We start from the raw sequence: 6,000 nt of genomic DNA, 5'->3' as shown, positions 1-6,000 counted from the left end.
GTGGAAGCTGGAGGGTGGATGGAGAGTGTCCTGTGACTGTGGAAGCTGGCGGGTGGATGGAGAGTGTGCCGTGACTGTAGCCATGTTGAGGGTAGACTTCAGAGGTGTAAGGGTATAATGGAGATGTGCAGGCTGAGCCTCGTTGGACCACATCACCAAGGGCCAAGCCTGGGGCGTGGTGGGGCACCAAGCTAGAAGGTGCCTGGTTCTCCGACGCTGGGAAGCCTTCCCTCCAGGCCTGCGCCTCTCATGCCCACACTATTATGTGAAAGGAAAATAAACATCTTTATTTTTAAAGCCACTTTTATTTGGGTCTTCCTTTTTTTGAGGACAGCTGAACCCACATCCAAACTAACACTCAGGGCCCCAATCCACTTCGTCTCCACCCCTGCTCCCCTTCCTCCCTTCCTGTGGCAGCACTCTGAGGATACCCTGCACTTCCCCATGCTTGCTTTTGCATGTGAGTTTTCTGTCTGCTGCTTCCTCTGCCTGAGTACCCTCTCCCCTCCTCTGCCTGGTAAACTCCTCCTCACCCTCTGACACTCCACTCAAATATCGCCTCCTCCAGGAGCCTTCCTTGACTCCCCTCCCTCTCTTTTCTCTCCTTTGGGCCCACAATAATGCGTCCAAACCTCTATTAGCACTTACCACTATGTGGGACCACAATTCTTTGCTCACAGGTTGATCTCTCAAACTAGACTGTAGTTTTCTTAAAGTCAGGGACCCTATTTTGCTCATTTTTGCATCCCCAACACTGAATTTGTAAAAGGCACTAATAGATCTTTGGTGAATGGGTGACTGAACACAGATGATATAATTACATGTATACCCATACAAATCCTCATTCTTTAAGAAAGTGTTTCCTTCTTTACTGAGACACCACTTGTGAATAGCACACCCATTCCTCCTACAGAAACTCAATGAGCACAAGTTGGCTCTTCTATAATTTGTCAGCCAGGGACTGATTACACGTTGCCTGAACACTTGCATTCTAGATTTGTCAGGCCTCCTAAGCTCAACAGCTCTGTCGATGGCCCCTGCCGTGAGACTGCAGCAACTGCAGAATTATAAATCTTGTAAATCAATGCCTCTGCTCCGTCTGTTTCCGTTCCCTTTGAGCTCAGAGCCGGCGGTCTGGGCTGCAGTACCAGCAGTTTCCAGAAATGCTCAGGCGGGTTCAGAGCTAACAAAGGGACGGGCGCGCTTCCCCGGCCTGGAACGCTGCAGAGCCAGGGCTTTCCAGGCTGGCGCGTTCCCTTCCAGGGCTGTCAGGGTTTGCTTTCCTTTCATTCTGTGCCAAATATCATACCAACCCTGGCAACTCCGCAGGTGCATTTTGAACTGCTTTTGTGCCAATGTTAATACTGGTATTAAAAATTAGTTTTTTCCTCTCTAGAAATATAATTTGAGCATTTTCTGCGTTTCGACTTGCAACACGTCTGACAAGTCGTGAAGCTGTCCCACGTCGATGGCACTCTGCTGGGGCTGAATCCACCCCCATTCTGAATGCTCCTTTAGGTGGTGGCCTCTGTGGTCTCATATCTAGCCTGGGTTTTATTTTTGTAGACATTTATCTTAAATACCCCTAATTTGTAAAAACCTTAAATTATTCTCCCAAAATAATTCCACTGCCCAACTTCATCCCCCAAGCTGTAGATTTTAAAAATTGAGAGCATGGATTCCCTTCTCTGAGCACGCAATAATAAAGGAATACATATATGTTTAAATGCTGATCTGCTCCTTTTCTGTCTCCCCCAGACAGAACAGTTGCTCCAATGAGATGCAGCTTGTCTGCCTTCCTCTGGCCGTCTCCCCAGCACCTGGCACCGTGGAGGCGCTCACCCAGCCTGCGGAGTGACTGCGTGGATTGTCTCTCTTCCTCTGTAGACGTGTTTGTTGCATAGCCGGTTGCTCCAAGTGGGGCACACCTGGACTAACCTGGGAAGTAGAGACTTGTTGTCAGGGCTTGTCCCCGGCTCTCTTTACTCCTGTCCTTTCCTTATCAGGCACGTGGCATCCTTCTGAGCCCCAGGCCTTTGCTCTCAGCTGCTCTGTGTGATGCATGCTTGTTTGTTTTTTTTCTTTCAATTTCCTCCGGGTGTTCTCTCAGGTTAATTAAATCAACTAATTTGTCCATAGGTGGGCCATTCGAAATGCAATAACTATTTTGGGAAAGAATTAAGGTTATTTTCAGAAGATAGTGTTTTAAAAACATGTTCTAAAATCTAACGAGGAAGGGGTTAGGCTAAATCAGGACAGGGGCTTAAGTAAACAGATGAGGAATGCTGTCAGTTTCTATGTAACGATGGTATCGATGATAATGGGGCAAGGAATTGTGAGAGAAAAGACGAGGGAGGGAAGCAGGGGGAGGAGGTCGAGGGCGGAGGGAGAGACTGCACCTTCCTCTGTTTCCAACCAAACACAAGGTCCCATTCAACGGATGGTCACTCAGCCTGTACCGTGCGCCAGGTGCTTTCCCAGACGCTGGGACAAGGCAGACAAGCCTCTGTTCTCGTGGAACGCTCCTCCCAGATCACCGCTGTCCAGTGGAAAGAGAAGGGAAATCGCAAATGCAAGCTGCATGTGGGACTTTAAATTTTCTAGTAGACGCATTGAAAAAATAAAAGGAAGCAAATGAAAATAATTTCAATAATAAATTGTGGCTAACTCAATATATGGGATTGATCCAAAATATTATTGTTTCAACATGTAATCAGTATAAAAATTATTAATGAGATACTTCACATTCTTTTATTAAAAAGTAAGCTAAGTCTTCAAAATCAGGTGTGTATTTTACACTTACAGCACACCTCAATTCAAACTAGCCACACTCCAAGTGCTAGTGGCCACCAAGCTGGACAGTGGCCTTCTAGACAACAAGCAAGTAAATAAACAAAGATGTAGTATATGATAAATATGTTTATAAGTATAGTTTTAGTGTTGAGCATTGTGATGCATTATGATACATACATAACAGTAGGGGCGTTATGAAGAAAACTGAAACAGGACAAGGAGGAGAAGGGAGCTATGTGGCCAGGGTGGTCAGACAGGGCCTGTCTGGGCCTGTCCCGTGAAGCTGACACCTGAGCAGGAGGCTGGAGCGAGTTGGGGAGGGAGCCATGCTGAGGCTGGAGAAAGCGCTTCCTAGGTGAAGGGCCCAGCAAGAGCAAATACCCTGAGTCAGGGCCCAGCGTGGAGTGGTCAAGCCACGGCAAGATGGTGCGCGTGGCTGGAGCAATGGAAGGGCGAGAACGGGGGAGCCATCTGGGCTAGGGCGGGCCCTGTGAAACCTCACAGGCCAGGTAAGGGGTTTGGCCTACTGTGCCTGTATCCTGTCGTCAGAGGACATGAGTCCATGCTCCTGTTTCCTAGATGTTTCAGTTTCTCCATGCTGAGGGGTAAAAAGTCTAAAAGCCTTCCCCTGACGCCGTCTTAGGGTCTCCACACTTTAAATGTGGTTTGTTAGCATGTCACCTCTTTTGTGTCCCTAACAGTGTCTACATTACACCAACTGCCATGGATCCACTGTGCTCCAGACACGTGGATACCATGTCTGGGGCTTGGAGAGCATCACAGGCCAACGCACGCCACTTAAAGGCATTTCTCCCTGCAGGGGGTCACAAGTCACCAGCACGCCCTTCTGCTTCTTTCTACAGACTGCCTCGATATGTTACAGATGCGTCTCTGTCATCCCTTCTCCCTCCTTCCCCTTTCCCAGCCCCTTCCCTTGCAGTGCCTGTCCCTATCAGCCCGTAAGTTTGCTCTCTGGCCTCCTGGGGTTGGGAAGTCAGTGTGGTGTGACCATGTCCACTTTCTGCTGCCAAGCAACTTCTGATCCGTCCTCTAGCCATCAGCCAAGTCACGCTCATCACGCTCACGAAGTGAGAGAGTGTTGGAGGGTTCCGAGCCCAGTGCTGGGGATGACAGGAGCTTCATAAACGTTGGTTAAATGTGTCTTTTCTTCTGGTGGTTTAAGATGTCACGGGGCCCAGTGCTCCCCTACCTGAGGGGAGATCCAAGATTCCTGTTACAACAGGTGTGGGGCTGCTGGGCTATAGGAAAACAACTTCTTTTAACCTCAAAAAAGGAGATTCCAAATGTTACTACCTCATTATAGCTTTGCGTGACTAGCGGCCCCCTTCCTACCCAGGCTGCCATCTCCTCGTGACCTCACGTGGCTACCCCATCCCAGGAGGGCAGCCGTGCTCCCCACTGTTCTGGGTTAATTTCTAAGTAAATGTAGGAGAGTTTTAGCTTAGAGGTAGAACCACACTTTAATTCCAACATTTCGAACTGGGTCTTCGTGCTCTGCTTCAGGGGCCAGAATGTAAAGAATTTGGTCTCTTCCAGCATTTTGTTGTCCTTTATCCCATGCCCAGGTCCTCCCTGTTTTCTTGTGTCTCCTGAGCCCAGAGAGGCGGTAGCCTAGGTGTGGGTTGGTACACATCTATCTATTCATCTGTAGATTTGCACGCCCCTGTGTTGACATATCACATATATGCTGAGGCAGGAAAGAACTAAAAGATTCTAGAGGGCTAAAAGGGTTTCCTACTGGGATAGCAACAGTTCAAGTATCATATTAGTCAGAACAAGCAATGTTAGCTGCTGTACAAGACCCAATCTCAGTGGCCTAACACAATGAGAGGCTATTTCTCATTTGTTTCACAGTCCAGCCTAAGTTGGTGTTGGGATTTTTCTGCTCCTGGCAGTGATTCAGGAGCCCAGGCTCCTTCCGTTGCGTGCCTCCACACCGTCTTCCAGGAATCCCCCACTTTTTACCTGGCTGGCACACAGTGGGAGAGAGTTTTATAGATCAGGCCTGGCCGTGGTACAAACCACTTTCCTCCACATTCTCTTGGCCAGAATGCAGCTGCGTGAGCCCCGTGAGTTGCAAGGGCGTCTGGGAAATGTAGTGTAAGTGTATGCCCAGGAGGAGGAGGAGTGCTGGGAGCCTCTGCCACAAAAATGGCTTTAATATATCACGTGCATCCCAGTCTTGTCCCACGCTGCATCGGTAGGTGAGCCAGGGGTGGGTTGAAATCCACAAAGAATGTATTTGTTCTCAGGGGCACACTCTGCCGTAAGCTGCTGCACCAGAGCGTTGCTAAAATGCAAGCATCTGAGAACTCCTTCCTACCAATGGCTTTCCAGCAGTTGTGTGGTTTCCCTTTTTACATCGAGCTCCCTGATCCCTTTGGAATTTGTTCTTGGGTAAGCTGCGAGCTACGGATTTAAGGGTATCTTTTCCCAAACAACTAACTACTTGTCCAGGGCTACTTGTTAAAAAGTCTGTCTTTGCCCAGTGATATGAGATGCCATCTTTATCAAATACCAAATTCCTAGATGTGCCTGGGTCTATTTTTGGACTGTCTGTTCTTTTCCACGGGTCTGTGGGTCTAACTACATGCCAGTAGCACTCTGTCTCGAAAGGTACCCTTCAATGTCGGGTAAGGTGTCCTTGCCTCTCAGACAGTAAAGGCCATTCTTGCACTTTTAAAATTAAGAGCTTTAGTATCAATTGTCTAACTCCACAAAGAAGCTGGTTGATATTTTTGTTGGGATTGTTTAAACTTTATAAATTAATTTAAGGAAGACTGGCATCTTTATGATGTTGTCCTTCTGTCCAAGAACGAGGAATGTCTTTCCATTTATTGACATCTTTTTCCTGTGTCTTTCAGAGGTGTTTTTTATGGGTTTTGCATATTTCTTGTTAAGTTTATGCCTATAAATATTTTATCTTTTTTGTTGTTATTGTAAAAGGGACTTTCCTTAATATCATCTGATTATTATATATATATATATATTTAAAGGCTATTGATTTCTATGTGCTAATTTTTTTTTAAAGATTTTATTTTCCCTTTTTCTCCCCAAAGCCCCCCAGTACATAGTTGTGCATTTTTAGTTGTGGGTCCTTCTAGTAGTGGTATGTGGGATGCTGCCTCAGCATGGCCTGATGAGCGGTGCCATGTCCATGCCCAGGATTGCAGCTGGCAAAACCCT

This window comes from Equus quagga, chromosome 1, assembly GCF_021613505.1.
Source record: "Equus quagga isolate Etosha38 chromosome 1, UCLA_HA_Equagga_1.0, whole genome shotgun sequence".
NCBI classification, from domain to species: domain Eukaryota; kingdom Metazoa; phylum Chordata; class Mammalia; order Perissodactyla; family Equidae; genus Equus; species Equus quagga.
This window is presented reverse-complemented; position numbering follows the sequence as displayed.